At 51.6% G+C, this 19,489-nt stretch overlaps 1 protein-coding gene across 2 annotated transcripts in view; it reads right to left on the minus strand.

The window, feature by feature from the left end:
• Positions 1-8,974, minus strand: part of FAR1 (fatty acyl-CoA reductase 1) — an 80,823-nt gene extending 71,849 nt beyond the window's left edge. For both annotated transcript variants that reach the window (XM_083164339.1, XM_083164338.1), the window contains exon 1: positions 8,830-8,974. The gene's annotated coding sequence lies outside the window, so the exon portion shown is untranslated. The remainder of the gene's footprint in view (positions 1-8,829) is intronic.
• Between the last annotated feature and the right edge of the window lie 10,515 nt (positions 8,975-19,489).

Here is a 19,489-nt window from a genome sequence, read left to right on the forward strand (position 1 = left end):
GCATGTCGACGCCCCCCCGTGCATGTCGACGCCCCCCGCGCATGTCGACGCCCCCCGCACGTGTCGACGCCCCCCCCACCCCCCCCCCCCCCGCATGTCGGCGCCCCCCCCCCCCGTGTCGACTTACCCCGTGCCGGTACCTCCGTTGTGGACTGCAGCTCAGTATGCTCGGAAAGCACTTATGAAAAAAGTGTCTTCCAGAAAATGGCTGCCCCATAGGAAACCCAGTTTAAAAAAACTGTCTTCCGTATGGGGGCAGCCATTTTCTGAAAGACACTTTTTTCATAAGTGCTTTCCGAGCATACTGAGCTGCAGTGCCGGGAACCACAACGGAGATACCGGCACGGGGTAAGTCGACACGGGGGGGCCGTCGACACGCGCGGGGGGGGGTCGACACGCGGGGGGGCGTCGACACGCGCGGGGGGCGTCGACACGCGCGCAGGGGGTGTCGACACGCGCGGGGGGGGGCTCCAGTGCTGTGAATACTTAATGAGCGCTCATTAAGTATTCACTGTGCTGAATTTAGGACCCAGCTCATTGGCTGGGTCCTAAATACCGTTTCTGAGCCGATTTTTTGGCTAAAATACCGGTTCAGAAACGGGTAGGACCCTGCATTTTAACCGGTTAGAAAAAACTGCATTTTCTAACCGGTTAAGTGGGACTGGACCTTTCAGACCGCACACATTACCGTTTTAAAACGGTAAAAAAACGGCAATTTACCGTTTTAAAAGTGCGGTCTGAAAGGGGCATAACTGGCTTTGACCCTGTATTTGGAAACGTTTCCAAAAACGGGTCTGCCAGATAAAACCCCTTTCACACCGCAGCACTTAAACGGTATATTACCGTTTAAGTGCCGATTTTTTGACACTGGCAGACCCGTTTTTGGAAACTTTCCAAATACAGGGTCAAAGCCAGTGCAGCCTTCAGCCCTCCCCTCCGTGCAGCTCCCCCCCCCCCTCGCGTGTCGACCGAGAGCATGTCGACGCCCCCCCGCGCATGTCGACGCCCCCCGCGCATGTCGACGCCCCCCGCGCGTGTCGACGCCCCCCCCACCCCGCGTGTCGGCGCCCCCCCCCGTGTCGACTTACCCCGTGCCGGTACCTCCGTTGTGGACTGCAGCTCAGTATGCTCGGAAAGCACTTATGAAAAAAGTGTCTTCCAGAAAATGGCTGCCCCATAGGAAACCCTGTTTAAAAAAACTGTCTTCCGTATAGGGGGCAGCCATTTTCTGAAAGACACTTTTTTCATAAGTGCTTTCCGAGCATACTGAGCTGCAGTGCCGGGAACCACAACGGAGATACCGGCACGGGGTAAGTCGACACGGGGGGGGCGCCGACACGCGCGGGGGGGGGGTCGACACGCGGGGGGGCCGTCGACACGCGCGGGGGGCGTCGACACGCGCGGGGGGGGGCTCCAGTGCTGTGAATACTTAATGAGCGCTCATTAAGTATTCACTGTGCTGAATTTAGAACCCAGCTCATTGGCTGGGTCCTAAATACCGTTTCTGAGCCGATTTTTGCGCTAAAATACCGGTTCAGAAACGGGTAGGACCCTGCATTTTAACCGGTTAGAAAAAACGGCATTTTCTAACCGGTTAAGTGGGACTGGACCTTTCAGACCGCACACATTACCGTTTTAAAACGGTAAAAAAACGGCAATTTACCGTTTTAAAAGTGCGGTCTGAAAGGGGCATAACTGTGTAGTAGATGTACACAGGACATAGGGTCATATTCAATGCACCCGACGATGGCGTTAAACGCTGGGGATCGCCAAAAGCAAGTGATACGCGCTGTTTAACCCCCACGCCAGCAATACGGTGGTATTCTACGTTCTGGGGGAATCCTTGGTGTCACAGGACGACAAGGATTCCCGCAAATAGCGAGACTCGTGGCTAATGCAGGGAGCCTTACTGCTTTAGCGGCCGTACACCCCGTTTCCCCCTCACTACAAAAACCCAGCGAGGGGGAAATGGCGTGTAGGGGTCACTTAAATACTGACCCTGCCAGCAGTCAGCACCACTCGCAGAAATCATTGAATACACCCCATTGTATGTTCATACTGTAGGTTTGTTTTAAAATGACTCGCTCTTATCGGTCAGGTGTGTACCTAGCGTAAGGGGGCACATTTCCTGCACCAACGTATTTTACATTACACAATGATTCCTGCACGGCAGTTCAATGTGTACAAGTCAGATTTCATACGCCTTGGATTTCTACTAATAAAACATTTCTCTGATTTTCCTTAGTCCATGCCAACACCTTCATTGCAAATAGCCAGTAAGATCCAGCTCCCAAGTGTGTTAGCAGGGTGTATCCCATGTTTGTTCTAGCATTATATCTGCACTATATTGCTGTACTATGCTTCCTTAATTCAATGCAGAAATTGGGGAAATGACTGCTTGCAGCTCATCCACCTCTATAAATGAAACCAGAGAGGGAAGTTTGCTGCACCTTAGTAATGTTTGTATTGCCCCCGGCATTTGTATCTGACCCCTACCAAATAGAACAGTTACCTCTTTTTCACTGTAAAGCTGCCCAACGCAGCCATTTTTTTGGGTGCCTGTGGCTGTGGAACGAAGAATTAAGTGTAGGATGAAGGAATGCAAGCAATCCTGCATAGTGTGATTGTCAGGCAACAACGCCAGGAAGAGGAATGTGGTATAATCATCATTAAACAGGGTGTAATAAATATTTATGTAGCCTTAAGCAGAGTCTGTACTGTATTGGAAAATAAAAGTTCCTGTCATTATCACTTTGGCTTTTCCCACAGTCCCCAGAGCTTTTGCAGCAAAACCAAGGCCAGTCCTGCCACCGCTAATTATTGCACAGAAGTGGCAGCCTACTGCAGATGCATGGAGTAAACACAATAGAGGGACATGCAATCCTGGATGCAGCTTAAGGATTCTGCAGTCCTGCCGCCATTACAAAAAGGTCATTTAAATAGCTTGTAAACCTGGTAACAGAAGGTGTGTGGTCCTCACTGGTACCTACTATACAGTGTACTAATGCAGCCTTCTGGCTCACAAGAGATACACTAATACCCAGCCATCACTAGTCAGTGTATGAATGGGTAAGAGACCTCATTGGATGGTTGCCTTGCAGTGCAGCCCAGCCCCTTTACCAACATGCAATCAGGAGGTCCCAGGCGATGAAGCAACGTGTAGCCACTTTACACATAGGCTGCGGTTCTGTGAGCTCAACCAATATTTATCTAGGCAATCATTCAGCTAGGAACTAGTGTTAAGCAGTTCGTTCAGAGAGAACGAGTAGGCTGTAAATTCAGGAATAGTCCTTCAGAAGCAACATGGCGCCTCGTACGGCGAGAGCATCAGACGTACAGTTCCATAGGGATAGGAGCAAATTTGTCCGCAGCCAGACAAACGGCAACATTACGAAAAGAAACAAAAAGTTATGGCCTACCATCAAGGATTTATTAAGAGGACAACCTCAAGCCCTGTATACACTACCCGATTACCAGCACCGCAGATAGTGATCCAGATCGGCAGTGCCACAGGGTATACAAACTGAATGATAGCAGGTAACTATATGGTTCAGTGATGTCACCAGTTCCCCATCTGTGCATGCCGTCGCAGACGATATACTCAAATTGAGCTGCGCGCACAGAAGCAGCGGCGTGTGGTTGTTAATGATGTGCGAGAGAGCGCGTCGTTAAGGACATTGACGATACGCGCTAAACTGTTTTTAAAGATATCGCTTTGAAGAACACTTATAAACCATAGCCTTTAAAAACTCATTTAGTGTGTATGAAGTTTAAGACTTTTTGGAACAAGAATTAAACTTTTTTATTATTATTATTATCAACTTCAGTGACATAAATCCAATGTATTCATTGTGTGTGTTCAATTGGTAATATTTACATTACAGAGAGAAAAATAAAAACTCACAACAGGACAAACATTTCCCTAAACATTTCCCCCAAATTATCATAAAAACAACCTTTTAATTTTGTATAACAAACAGCAGAAACGCTTTTCAAACAAACACTAAAAGGTTAAACGATATGATTCCGCTAAAACTGCGCTGAACGCATTATTTCCAGCCACCTTGGTTCCAATCCAGGACAAGCCAGACACTTTCCAGCCCATCACACAATCATTTCCTGACTTCTGGTAAGGACATGTGATGTGGTGGAGACGTGCTGCAGTAACACAGACATCAGCACAACACAGAGAGGATGTAGGACACAAAAGGAAGTGCACAAAAAACACAGTGAGTAATGTGTAAATGACCAAAGATCAAGGACATATTAAGACATGTTTATTGTGGAAGACAGTAAACACACTATAAAGTCCCATACACACTAGAGCAGGTATGTCCAAACTATGGCCCTCCAGCTGTTGTGAAACTGCATGTCCCATCATGCCTTGCCACAGTTTTGCTATTAGAGAATGCTAAATCTATGGCAAAGCATGCTGGGATGTGTAGTTTCACAGCTGGAGGGTCACAATTTGGACATGCCTGCACTAGAGAATATTTTATAAGATATCACTCAGAAAGGGCCTTCTACGAAATAGCTTTTAAAATATTGTCTACAGTGCACACTCAATATCATTAACGACCCCTCCTGTCTAATAACCATGCGGCCGGTTTTGCCTATATAGCCAACAGCATGTCCAGTTGACGGGTTTAATATAACCCTCCAACAGTCGGTATTCCAACGCCCGTTTCTCCGACATTGGAATAACGACTGACAGAGGGCGAGCTTGCCACCTATTCTATTCTCCATCTACGGGGGTCGTATTTTCTCTCATGGGGGTCCAACGACTCCTACTGTCAGGTCCCTGACAGTCGGGATTCCGATTAAACGACCGCCGAAATCCAGACTGTCATCCGTCACCCCGGGTGACGTCACTGTACGATATCATTTACCAATATCGTTCAGCTTGTAGACTCAACTTAGCCACCTGCAGCCGATATCCTTACTTATACTGTCCGCCTAATGCGTATGGGGTTTAAGATGATCTGTACAATCTGTCTAGTTGTAACAAAGATCTGGTAATGTATGAGAGCAAATTACAAATGACCATTCGTTCCCAAACACTGGAAAAAATTCCGAAAATGGTCAGACAAATTAATTAAATCAGTTTATTTTACTAATTAAATTTTTTGATTGGTATTTGGTCTCACACATTACCATCAACCAAATTGAACAGTTAATCTTATAGTATGTATCCAGCTAGACTAGAGACAAAAGACACGTTGAATGATAAGAAAGGCAGATTAGAATGCCAATGGAATCTGGACAAGCAGGAACAGGGGGTGGGAGGTCACTGTGACCCGGGTGGGAGGGACATGCTGCAGCATCATTTCTGACAAAGTATAATTCTAGCCTACAACAAAAATTAACACGTGGAGGACTGGAAGAAGTGATCATAAATGAGTTATGGGGCATACACAAGGGGGGATTTCAGCCCCATTTCTAAGCAATCTGACCAGATCGCTTTAGTTGTCAGAAGAGGAAGACGTAATGAAGCCACATATAGTATATGGTAAAGGAAGGTAAAAGAATATATGGTGGTAAGAACACAATCTGAGCGAGATTACCGAATGGGAGCGGCTATAGAAGAGGGAGATAACAGTCTATTAAAGTGAATTACTGGTAACAGGAAAGTGGTGGAAAGGGCAAGAGGAAAGAGTGAGAATCGAGGAGGGGGGAGGCGATGAGGCATATAAAAAGTAAGGTACAACCAGGGGAGAAAGAATTAAGAATGAGTAAGTAGAGCGGTACAAAAAGGAGCAATGGGAGAGTAATGTGGGACAAAGAGTGATGGGGAAAGTAGGGGCATAAGGGTATTGGTGGCAGGATGAGTGATAGACAGATGGAAGGAGTACTGGAAATGTGAGTCAAGGTGGTTAGAATTAATAATGTGTATCTAGGGTCCCAAGATGGCCTAAAGAAGGGGATAGTTTTGAAGGGATGGAAATACATGGGCCTGACAATTAGGACGCTACAACCACCTCAATTTCTGTAAACCATTCTAGGAATGACCTACTCTACGCAGGGAAATCCTACGTAGTGCGCCCAATACGGCTGCCTCACCTGGTACCTTTCATGAGTGGCATTACCTAGTACTGCAGCCGCTCCCCCTAACTACCGCTTTATGTCCTGGCCATTCCCGCCATGCTCAATTCCTGCCTTCAGGCCTCCTTGCCTGCACCTCAGGTCGCCTGTCTGTCTCCCTCCTCCCTCTAGAGCAAGCATGTCCAACGTTGGCCCTCCAGATGTTGTGAAACTACACATCCCAGCATGCTTTGCCACAGTTTTGCTATTAGAGAATGCTAAAACTATTGCAAAGCATGCTGGGATGTATAGTTTCAAAACATCTGGAGGGCCAACGTTGGACATGCCTGCTCTAGAGCCTAGAACAGGGCTGGGCAACACCGGCCCTCCAGATGTTGATGAACTACACATCCCAGAATGCCTTGCATCAGTTTCATCATGGCCACATAGCAAAACTAATGCAAAGCATCCTGGGATGTGTAGTTCATTAACATCTGGAGGGCCATGTTGCCCAGCCCTGGCCTAGACTGTAAGCTCCTTGGAGCATGGTCCTCTTCCCTCCTGTTCTCACAGCCCTCTTCTTACATTTCAATGACAGCTCTCTTACTACCATCTATACCCACATCTCTTCTCAATTGTGTTCATTCATGCAGAGTGAAAGAGCAAATTGAATAAGAGCAGAATGAATGAGGGAGGTGGGGATATGTAAAATAAATGTGGGGGGCAGCAAAACTAGAGAGGGGAGTGATGGGGAATACAGACTAAATGTGGGGGAATAAATGATGAGAATGTAGCGAGTGGGGGAACCAGAATGAGGGGAGGGAGAGTAGGGGTTGTTGGGGCAGGATGAAAGGAGGGAGAGTAGGGGGTGATGGGGCAGAATAAAAAGAGGGAGAATAGGGGCTGGTGGGGCATAATGAGAGGGGGAGAGCAGGGGGTGGTGGGGTAGGATGAATGAGGAAAGTGAAGGGGGTGGTAGGGTAGAATGAATGAGGAAAGAGTAAAGGCCCATACACACTGGGCAAATGAGCTGAAAGCCGCTCAAAACAGCAAGTTTGAGCGGCTTTCAGCTCAAACCAGCCCCGTGTGTACTATGGGACGGTGATAAGCAGGGATGCGCGCTCCTGCATCATCGCCGGTAAAGCCGTTCATCTGCTGGTATTACCAGCAGATGAGCGGCTTTGAGTACGGCTTTGCATAGCACTGCACTATGCAAAGCCGCCCCCCCCACGCCGGGCAGGGGGAAAGACGTTCAGTGTGTATGCACTGAGCGTCTTTCCCCCCAGCAATGATAATTATCAGGGGCTGGCGGGGGCAGGATGAATGAGGAAAGAGAGCAGGGGCAGAATGAATGAGGAAAGAGAGCAGGGGCAGGATGAATGAGGAAAGAGAGCAGGGGCAGGATGAATGAGGAAAGAGAGCAGGGGCAGGATGAATGAGGAAAGAGAGCAGGGGCAGGATGAATGAGGAAAGAGAGCAGGGGCAGGATGAATGAGGAAAGAGAGCAGGAGCAGGATGAATGAGGAAAGAGCAGGATGAATGAGGAAAGAGCAGGGGATGGTGGGGCAGGATAAATGAGGAAAGAGCAGGGGATGGCGGGGCAGGATGAATGAGAAAAAGAGTAGGGGGGCAGGATGAGAGGGGGAGAGGCAAGATGAGAGTTGAGGGGGAGGCAGGGGGAGAGTTGGGGGGGGAGAGTTGGGGGGGGGGGGGAGAGTTGGGGGGGGGAGAGTTGGGGGGGGGGAGAGGCAAGGGGGAGAATTAGGGGGGGAGGCAGGGGGAGAGTTAGGGGGGGGGGCTAGGGGGAGAGTTGGGGGGGAGGAGGCAGGGGGCGAGTTGGGGGGGGGAGGCAGGGGGGGGGGGCAGGGAGCGAGTTGGGGGGGAGGCAGGGGGCGAGTTGGGGGGGAGGAGGCAGGGGGCGAGTTGGGGGGGGGAGGCAGGGGGCGAGTTGGGGGGGGGAGGCAGGGGGCGAGTTGGGGGGGGAGGCAGGGGGCGAGTTGGGGGGGGGAGGCAGGGGGCGAGTTGGGGGGGGGAGGCAGGGGGCGAGTTGGGGGGGGGAGGCAGGGGGCAAGTTGGGGGGGGGAGGCAGGGGGCAAGTTGGGGGGGGAGGCAGGGGGCAAGTTTGGGGGGAGGCAGGGGGCAAGTTGGGGGGGAGGCAGGGGGCAAGTTGGGGGGGGGGGGAGGCAGGGGGCAAGTTGGGAGGGGAAGCAGGGGGCAAGTTGGGGGGGGAGGCAGGGGGCAACAGGATGAATGAGGAAAGAGTATGGGGTGGTGGGGCAGGATGAATGAGGAAACAGTAGGGGGTGGTGGGGCAGAATGAGAGGGTAAGAGTGGGGGGGTGCAGGATGAGAGGGTGAGAGTTGGGGGCAGGATGAGAGGGTGAGAGTTGGGGGGGTGCAGGATGAGGGGGTGAGAGCTGGGGGGTGCAGGATGGGAGGGTGAGAGTTGGGGGGGTGCAGGATAAGGGGGCGAGAGTTGGGGGGGTGCAGGATGGGAGGGTGAGAGTTGGGGGGGGTGCAGGATGAGAGGGTGAGAGTTGGGGGGAGGGTTGCAGGGTGAGAGTTGGGGGGGGGTGCAGGATGAGAGGGTGAGAGTTGGGGGGGGGGGAGGCAGGATAAATGCTGGCAAAGTAGGGGGGTGGCGGAATGATGGCGTGGGTGTAGGTGAGGCAGTGAATGAGAGATGGGTACAGCAGGCAGCGCTGGCCCGGTGATCGGTGCGAATGATGGGCAGGAGCACACGAGAACGCCGGGGGAAGGCGGCTGCCTGGCCCGGCCCAGTCACACACACACACCCGCTCTCACGTACCTCAGCCCCGGCTGCAGCAGCTCCCGCTCTCCGTCCTCCCTACGCTGACAGCAGACACTCAGGCCGCGCTCCCCTCCCTCAGCCAGCAGCAGACCCGCACCTCGCACGCTCATTGGCCGCCGCCCGCCCGCGTCACGGAACAGGCAATAACCCCGCCCTGTGATTGGCCGAGGGCGGCTCTGGCAGGGAAGGAAGGGGTCCGTCACCGGGGACCGGGCGGGAGCCGGCCTAGTGGCGGGGTATGATGGGTAGGGGGCGGCCGGATGACCGGAGAGGGGGTCTCGTCCGCGTGTGAGCGGGTCACTATGGGGGACATTATGGAGTAGTAAAGGATTCTGGGAGCCACGTTACCATAGAGACGGTAACGGGCATCAGGTCCTGCTGCAGGCGCTGTGCCCGGTATGTGAGGAGGTCGGGCCCGGGCATAGGTCGTGGCCGGCGGTAGAGCGTGGGATTCTGAGAATGAAACATGAATTTTGTATCAGATTCTCAAATGTCACCCTGTCCTGGGCTCCCTCCCTGCAGATGGGGGTGTGGGTGCTGCCATGACGCCCTCTAGTCCCTGTCCTGGGATCCCTCTCTGCAGATGTGGGTATGGGTGCTGCCATGACACCCTCTAGTCCAGGCATGTCCAACGTTGGCCCTCCAGATGTTGTGAAACTACACATCCCAGCATGCTTTGCCACAGTTTTGCTATTAGAGAATGCTAAAACTATTGCAAAGCATGCTGGGATGTGTAGTTTCAAAACATCTGGAGGGCCAACGTTGGACATGCCTGCTCTAGTCCCTGTCCTGGGCTCCCTCTCTGCAGATGGGGTGTGGGTGCTGCCATGACGCCCTCTAGTCCCTGTGCTGGGCTCCCTCCCTGCAGATGAGGTGTGGGTGCTGCCATGGCACCTCTAGTCCCTGTCCTGGGCTCCCTCCCTGCAGATGGGGTGTGGGTGCTGCCATGACGCCCTCTAGTCCCTGTCCTGGGCTCCCTCCCTGCAGATGGAGTGTGGGTGCTGCCATGGCACCCTGTAGTCCCTGTCCTGGGCTCCCTCCCTGTAGATGGGGTATGAGTGCTGCCATGACACCCTCTAGTCCCTGTCCTGGGCTCCCTCCCTGCAGATGGGGTGCGGGTGCTGCCATGACGCCCTCTAGTTCCTGTCCTGGGATCCCTCTCTGCAGATGTGGGTATGGGTGCTGCCATGACACCCTCTAGTCCCTGTCCTGGGCTCCCTCCCTGCAGATGTGGTGTGGGTGCTGCCATGGCACCCTCTAGTCCCTGTCCTGGGCTCCCTCCCTGCAGATGGTGGTATAGGTGCAGCCATGGCACCTCTAGTCCCTGTCCTGGGCTCCCTCCCTGCAGATGAGGTGTGGGTGCTGCCATGGCACCCTCTAGTCCCTGTCCTGGGCTCCCTCCCTGCAGATGGGGTGTGGGTGCTGCCATGACGCCCTGTAGTCCCTGTCCTGGGCTCCCTCCCTGCAGATGGGGTGTGGGTGCTGCCATGACGCCCTCTAGTCCCTGTCTTGGGCTCCCACCCTGCAGATGGAGTGTGGGTGCTGCCATGACACCCTCTAGTCCCTGTCCTGGGCTCCCTCCCTGCAGATGGGGTGTGGGTGCTGCCATGACACCCTCTAGTCCCTGTCCTGGGCTCCCTCCCTGCAGATGAGGTGTGGGTGCTGCCATGACGCCCTCTAGTCCCTGTCCTGGGCTCCCTCCCTGCCGATGGGGTGTGGGGTGCCGCCATGACACCCTCTAGTCCCTGTCCTGGGATGCCTCCCTGCAGATGGGGTGTGGGTGCTGCCATGATGCCCTCTAGTCCCTGTCCTGGGCTCCCTCCCTGTAGATGGGGTATGGGTGCTGCCATGGCACCTCTAGTCCCTGTCCTGGGCTCCCTCCCTGCTGATGGGGTGTGGGTGCTGCCATGACGCACTCTAGTCCCTGTCCTGGGCTCCCTCCCTGCAGATGGGGGTATGGGTGCTGCCATGACACCCTCTAGTCCCTGTCCTGGGCTCCCTCCCTGCCGATGGGGTGTGGGTGCTGCCATGACACCCTCTAGTCCCTGTCCTGGGCTCCCTCCCTGCAGATGGGGTGTGGTTGCCGCCATGACACCCTCTAGTCCCTGTCCTGGGCTCCCTCCCTGCAGATGGGGGTATGGGTGCTGCCATGACACCCTCTAGTCCCTGTGCTGGGCTCCCTCCCTGCAGATGGGGGTATGGGTGCTGCAATGACACCCTCTAGTCCCTGTCCTGGGCTCCCTCTCTGCAGATGAGGGTTTGGGTGCTGCCATGACACCCTCTACTCCTGGGCTCCCTACCTCCAGGGGAGAGGGGAAGGAGCACGCACAACACAGATTATCCTTACCAGATGTCTACCAGTCCCCTAACTTGTCGGGGGTCCTGGTACCGGCACCTGAAAATAAGCCCAAGTACCCTCCCGCCACCTATGGCGGGGCAATACGCAAAATCACCTGCGACCTAGCGCCTGAGCAACCTGGCACCATAAACACCTAACCTGTAAACAACACACAGTGAAATGACCAGAATGAGATCCACAGTGAAAATACAGTACAAGGCAAATAAGGGAATACCTGCACAAAAACACCAGGGAGGGCTTACCATGGCTGTGCGTGTGCCAAAGGACCTGCTGGCACGGGCCTGCTGCCTGATTGTCTAGGCCTCAAGCCTTGAGGCCCTGGACCTAAGGTCCACGGGTCAGGGGGACCCAACTGATAATGGCCCCAAGCCTTAAAGGCCCGACTGCTGTCCCCACATGCCGAGAGGGCCTGACCACGCTCCACGGGCCTAATGCCCGATCCCTGGTGATCTAGTGTTTGGACCAAGGTGCCCTGGTCTATTGCCCACAGGCCAGGATGACCTGACTGTAAGTGGCCCCGGGCTGAGAGGGCCGTCTATTGTCTCCACAGGCCGAGAGGGCCTGATCAAGCTCCACAGGCCTAGTGCAGGTTTTAGTGATATCCAGGCTTCAGCACAGATGTCTTAATCAGAATCCCTCAGATACTTATTAAATCACCTGTGCTCAAGCCTGTATATCTACAAAACCTGCACTGTTGGTGTGCCTTGAGGACCATGGTTGTGAATGCCTGCTCTAGTCCCTGTCCTGGGTTCCCTCCCTGAAAATGGGGTATAGGTGCCGCCATTATATGGTACTTACAATATATACTATTAATGTGTTAATAAATGTTTTGTCTACTGAGCTATCACTTCCTCCACCGATCTCTTCTTTTCATTTTTGTTACAAAGAGGTGACTATATCGGGCTATATTGCATAATAGATTTGTCTCACTTCCTTCCTTCAAGAAGTTTCATGCACCTAATGCAAATTCAGATTGGCAGCAGAAAATAGCCGAAGGTGAAAGAGTCTTATGTAACTTTTGTGTATCAAAAATCCCTGGCATGCTGTGTGAAACTGGTGATCATTCCTATTCCTTGGTTTGTTTCTTCAGTCTGCTGCTAATGGTTTATATTCAGCACAGTGTCTGGGGTTTACCATACAATCTGCAAGCACATGATGCACTGGTGAGCAGAGAGGATTTGGAATGGCTGGTTTGAATGTGATTTACATCTTGCCTACAGCTTCTGCGTTGCTTGCTTCCTGGAGAAGCTGTGGGCACATGACAACATGCCTAATTTTTGTACCAGTTGGAACCTGTAATGTAAACACTTAAATTGGGTACAGCTTTGGACGATGGGTACATTCCAGACGATGTGCCCGGTATGTCGGTACGTTCCGCTGCATCAGACATCGTCTAGTCTGTGTGTTGCCAGCTTATGGAAGATTATAACAGTGTTCAATTTCAAAATCTATTATTAAGACAGCCCGGGTTAGGCTGGCCAATGGGGAAATCCCTGCTGGGCCACACTGCTTGGGGAATCAGGTTCCAGTCGGTGCATTTGAATTATACATGTTTCCTTGTGCTGCCCAAGACTATGGTGTGTTGTCTAAAGCAGGTTTCTCAACCTTGGTCCTTAGGACCCCACACAGTTCACATTTTCTAAGTCGCCCAACAGATCCACAGTGGGAGCTAATTATTTTAACTTGATTCTGTGAGGAGACCTGCAAAGCATGTACTGTGTGGGGTCCTGAGGACCGACTTTGAGAACCTAAAGGACATTGCTGCTATGAATGTGCCACATTATTTTGCCTGTATTAGCAGTATTTAATATATATGTTTATGAAGCGTCCTGCTTCATGCACTCTGCAATGGTTAGGCAAACCAATCAGGTGGCTGGACACAGCTCTGCTGGAGACTGGCCACACCCCTGATCGGTGGGCCCTTCATGCCCCAATCTGAAACGGAAGACAGTAGGAATTGGGTTTGTGAGTGATAAATTAACAACAACTCTGCATAGTCCTCAAAACCAGGAGATTGAAGCTTAAACCTTAAAACCTGGACCTGCGAGGTATTATTACCTGAAATGTTACCTGTGCCAAATGCTGAACCGCAGCCTAGGAAGGTTAATTGAGTGGCAGACAACTCGGCAGACTTGTCAATCAGCTACAGACTCCACAGTAGGGTTGGGCTGTGTCTCAATGGACAGGGTGCAGCAGACCGGAGGAAAGGATTATTTCACTTATACCCCAGTCACACCAGCCTAAATTCCCGGGTTGAGTCCGGGAACAACCCGGTAGTAGCGCTGGTGTGAAAGGTTCCCGGGACAAAGAAAGGTTCCCGGGACAAAATCCCGGGCAAATTTCAACCCGGCTGGGTACCAGGGTTGTTCCCGGGTTCAACCCGGGGACCTGGCTGGTGTGAAAGGTACAGGGTATACTTACCCGGGTTGCTGTGTCCTCCGTGTATGGTCCGACGGGAATTAATGCAGGCGGCGGGCGCAAATGACGGGACAGCCGGTGGATGATGATGACGCAGCTCTCCGGCGGCAGTGAGGACGCCGGAGAGCTGCGTCATCTTCATCCGCAGCCTGTCCCGTCATTTGCGCCGCCACCTGTGTGGATCCCTGGCCTGCACGGAGGACCAGCAACCGGGGTGAGTATTCTCCCCACCTCCGCCGCCATCCCACCTCCTCCCCACCTCCTGCCGGCCTCTTTTCCGCCCCCTTCTCACACCAGAAAATGCAGGGACATTTCTGGTGTGAATGGGTCTAAACCCGGGAATGTCCCTGCTTGTCCCGGGAACTGAATTCCCGGGTTTGTCCCTGCATTTCTGGTGTGAATGGGGTATTAGATGGCTGGAGGGACATGTTATACTAGGAATAGGTCATTTTTCAGTGTGTCCAGCAAACAGACCTTAGAAAATGGAAATGTGAAGTACTTAGAAGTACTGCTAAGAAAGTGAGTAAAATCGAACAAAAAGCATCACAATGCAGCAGCGGGTTGCATGCTTACTGGGCCGGGAGGCCCCCTAAGTGGTTGGGACCCATAGTGAGCACATTCCCTGCAGGCTTGCCTACCCTCCAAGAATGGCCAGGAGGCTCCAGAAAATCAGGTTTTCCTCCCGGCCACCCAGAAAGGTGGGCAAGTCTCCCACTTCCGGCCAGGATCCCCTGTATCCCCCTTCCCCGCTGATTCAATTACCGGAATTTGCAGGTCCGTGGAGAGGAGGCAGGCCTAAAAAGGCGTGAGTAGCGGCATTTCGCATAATTTAAGCCCCATCTCTAGTGATAGCCCCTCTAGGGCCTAGCGATGTCAGCCTTGTCCCCGCCCCCCGATGTGTTGCCTTTCTGGCAAGTATGTACTTACACCAGTGGTCCCAAGTGAACTATTACATACTGTATATAACAGAAGTGGTACAAAGTCCTTACTGGGCAGAGAAGGCGGAAGTATAGTAACTGTGGTGTAATAATCTCACCCAATATGAGTGATGATTGTAAGCATGTACATATGTGTATGGGTATATATATATATATATATATATATATATATATATATATACATTGTAAAAGAAAAGGACACTTGTAATGTACTGAGATTGTCACAAACCACCTGGCATAAATGATTTACTGGAATACAGTTATTATTGTACGTTACAAGGAATCCCAACGTGGTAACTTTGACCTGAATTTCAATGAAATGTTTTATAAGGAAGCTATAAAAAGAATGTATTTCAGTAGGGCATGGTTTACACCCCTCCGTGGAGCGTTCAGACTTCACATTAAGGGGCGATTCAGCTCAGTTCGTTAAGCAGCAGTCATTCTCTGCTTAATGAGCGGCTTAACGTCGCACCGCCGCACACCGCCCGCATCCCCTCGGTAACATGGGAGAAAATGTGTCCAACAACACATCCCCTCCCTGACCATCGAATGATTTATTGCCCCTTCGGAAATCAAATATTTCCTTCATATTCTGCCAAAGAGGGGGTGCTGATGTCATAAAGTACTGGGTGTTCCCCTGCCCACCCCCCTACCCATACGAATGCCCAATCAATGCTGAATTAGGCCCAAAAACACAATTTTTTTTCTAAATGGATTGATCTCTGCGTAGACACAAGAACCCAGTTTCAGCACATGTGCTGATCTGTCTTTCCATGATATTGGATGTTTGTGGGGTCAGGATGATGGTGGCAACAATGAAATGACAAAGAGCTGCACTGACCTGCAGCTTCATCTGGCCGGACCCTCCTCTCTCTCCTGAGAGCAGAGCAGTGTGTAGTAGGGTCTGGACATTAGAGAGCCGATCATTATGAGGATGGAGAGGATCTGCCCTGCCAATCATCCTAGCATCTGTATAATGAGTATCTATCCTCCTCTTTTTACTATCTATTGTGCTTGAACTTTTTCTATATGCCTTGTCTCAATAAATGTTTTGCATTTTTCTGATTAAGATGTTGCTGGCTTTTTAAAGATGCATTTATATATATATATAGTAGGGTTCATGTAGAGCCGGTGACAAGAAAGAGATATAAAACCACGCTGTATCTAAACACATGCATCAGGTGTAACAATAAAATTATAGGAATGTATTAAGACATAATTAAAAAATATTTTTTTGTATTAAAACTTATTATATATGTGGATACTGTAAGGTATTGTGGTACCATATATAAGTACACAGAGGTCCAGATGGAATGGTGCCTAATTTCCGTTCCTAGGATGCTCTCCTTTGTAGTTCCCAATATTTAGATGCCACTTGGAGGATATTTAAAGGAGAGTCTGCGCTCTCCAACCACAGGAACGCCTGGATGGAGAAGTCATGTTTGTTAGGAGTTGTCTTGTTTGTATCCTTGTGTCAATGTGGCTGGCGGGAAAAATGGAGATCTGGTCCAGTCTTATAGCAAAGGCAACACAATTGTAATCCAAATGGTGGGTGTCTGTGTCTGGATAACCAACGCATTTCGCTCTACAGCTTTTTCATGTAGGAACTGTTGAAGAAAATGGTGAACAACTACGCCTACGGGTGTGTTATGTAATTGCAGCTTATGTAGACAGGTGCACCTATCAGGGGCCACTACACTAGTTGATTCTCATTGGTTGTCTGTGGATTGACCTCTCCAGCTGATAGGCTGGGTACACACTAGACAATGAGTCTCCAGCCCGACGGGACATGGCGTGTGGCAGAATCAGCTTTATTGGCCAGGTATACTTGCATATACTAGGAATACGAGTAGGATTGCTGTGCAACAGCCAGGGTGGGAACAAGTAAACAGTGACAGTACAGATATATATCACACATACAGATATGCACTAGATGTATTCTGAAGAGGGACACGGATATGGGGAGCTTATATTTACTGAGCTGCACAGCGCCCAATCAGCCATTCAGCAGCGCCACTTGGTGATTGCAACAGCCTGATTGGTAGACATTAAAACAGCACAGATAAAGGTTTTTTTTCTGGTTGATTCGTTCGGATGCGAATTTGCATCCTTGTGAGTCAACCTAACCCCGCCTTGCGAATGGTGGTACGCCGGCCCACCATTCACAAGGCGCGTTCCTTCACACTGGCTGCACGGTGCAGGGGAACACCCACATCATTAGATTCCTTTTAAGGAATCGGGTGATAGGCGAGTGCCACGGTTGGGGATTGGAGCATCGAAGGGGGATAGAGGAGGGAGGGCAGTCAGAGTCTTATCTTCTATAAGGTGCAAAATAAATAAGTCAATTCTGATTGGTTGCCCCTAGCAACATCTCATGTGGAATAGAACTCCCATCTTAGTAAATAAACCCAACAGAGAGGCCCTGACCGCCCTGTCAGCAGGCGCTTGGCAGAATCCTCTGCGTTTAATGCTCTGTATACACTTCTGTTCCAGGCTCTCTGGAGATTTCCATTTCCCTGTATTCATCACTATTTACAGTACTTACATGTTAATCTGTCCTGACAAACGGCTTCCCTACTGAGGGCCCGACTTTGTACATCCAGGATATTTAGTGCCGTGATCTGTACAAGTGCTCCCGTGGGAACAATTACTTTGGCAGGGCAATTGATTCAAGTGGATTAACACTATAGGTTACATTGGGCAGTTTGTAAATAGGCCTTGCAGGACCTAAACCGGTATATATACTGTATATCGCTATAGTTGACGGAGAGTACATATAGGGGGTGATTCTAATCCCCTCGGAATGGGGAGAATTCGGCCCCGTTACCGTGGTCGGGGGACTGCGAATGTGCGTGGTCTTTTATGTGCACCTTTAGGAGAAGAAAATGCGCATGGTAAGAATACGGTACTTGTGTATTTTGGCGGCGCCCCTGATGTCCGTCGTACGATGAACGGATCGCATCGCATCGTATGCCATGCACCCGATGGCATACGATGCGATGCGACGCGATTTTGACCCCCTATGCGATCAAAAATCGTATAAGCACCCTAATGGGTGCTTACAATGTTAAATGCACCCCCACGCCACCCCCCCACTATAAACGTGAACCCGAAGCGTGGCGAGCGGCTGCGGTACGCGTCCTACGACCTTTTCATACCCCCACTATCCATGTCGGCGTGGAGTTGAGAATAGAATAGTGTGGTGAGCGCAGCGAGCCACCGAGCCCGAAGCGTGGCGAGGGGACGCGGATACCTTCACAGGTAAACGCGTCCCTTCGCGGGCTTCACAGGTATCCGCGTCCGCTCGCCACGCTTCGGGTTCACGTTTATAGTGGGGGGTGGCGTGGGGGTGCATTTAACATTGTAAGCAACATTTGGGTGCTTAACATTGTATAAGCACCCATTAGGGTGCTTATACAATGTTTAATCGCATCGCATCACATCGTATGCCATGTACAATGGCATACAATTTCAAAATTGTATGCCATCGTGCACTATCGTACGATATCGCGTCGCATCGCATACCATCGTATGCGTTATAGTATGCGATGCGATGGGCGCCGCCAAAATACACAAGTACCAAGAATACATTTGCAGGTAACTAAAGGAAGGGGGAATTTGGGATGATGGGGGTTATTCTAGTTGATTCGCTCAGATGCGTATTAGCATCTTTGCGAGACAACCTAACCCCGCCTTGTGAATGGTGGTACGCCGGCCCACTATTCACAAGGCGCGTTCCTTCGCACTGGCTGCATTTCACATATGCTAATGGTGCCACCCCCCTCCCTCCCCTACCCCCCCCTCCGGTGTATTAAAATGATACCTTTAGATGGAGGCCCAGACATGACGGCGGTGGTGGCAGCGGCTTCGGCTCCTCAGGCTCGCCCTATTCTTCTATCTGGTGCGCGTGGTGTGACGTCATCACGATGTGGGGGCTTACAGTGCGGGCGCCCAGCATTCCTACTGCCCACTGTACTACCTGTGTATGTCCCTGGGCAGCGGGCAGCAGGTGGATCCGGTCGGCCTTGGGGCAGTGTATGTGCGGCGGGCTGCGGAGGACCCGTGGCCCACCGCTGTGTAGTGGGGGATGGCGACCAGCTGAAACACTGGGCGTCTCCATGTGAATGCAGGTGGGCATCTGTCTTCTGGGGGTGGGCGGCGGATGTCACCGGACGTCAGCCACCCGACCTGTTCTCGGAGCAGGACGCCGCAAGTCTGGGTCAGCAGAGAATGACTTAGATTTGCGAATACTGTAGAAAACATTAGATGGTGGGTGACCATCGAAGGATGTCGGGCCCGCATGCTAGCCTACGATTGGCTGTATATGCAAATCATCCATTCGCAGTGCGGCGCACATATCCGCTGGGCGCCGGGCATTCACTCGCCTCGCAGGCGGCATTACAAGCCTATATCACTAACGATAACATTCAGTGATGTCATCCTGTCACCGCTCTGTACATGCAGTTGTTGACGATATATCAATGTATTCACAAGTGACTGTGGACAACGACCTGCTGGAACGCACATTGTTCACGATATTGAGCGTACAAACTGGACAGTGGGGCTAATGCATCTACACTTAACGCTAGTTAACTGGGGAAATAAGTTTTTACAAATGTACTAACAGCCCACCTAACATGCACTAGTAACGCTCCACGGGGCTGTCCCCTGCAATCCCCCCAACAATTAGCGGCTGGGGCTATGTATTAATAGCCTTCAAGGCCCAGGGCTAGCGTTGACCTATCCCCACTGCAGGGACAACGCTAGCGCTACTGCTGGCTCCGGGATGTGTTTGAGATCTTGTGATAGTAGTGAGATCTAGCGCATGCCCAGAGAGCCGGCCGGGGGGGGGGTTAAATCAGGGTTGCCTACCCTCCCGGCCCCCCGGAAAGGTGGCCAACCCTCCCGGATTCTGGGGGACCCCTGCTCCCCCCTTCTGATT

The sequence above is a fragment of the Crinia signifera genome, chromosome 11 (assembly GCF_055691185.1).
Source record: "Crinia signifera chromosome 11, ASM5569118v1, whole genome shotgun sequence".
Classification (NCBI taxonomy): domain Eukaryota; kingdom Metazoa; phylum Chordata; class Amphibia; order Anura; family Myobatrachidae; genus Crinia; species Crinia signifera.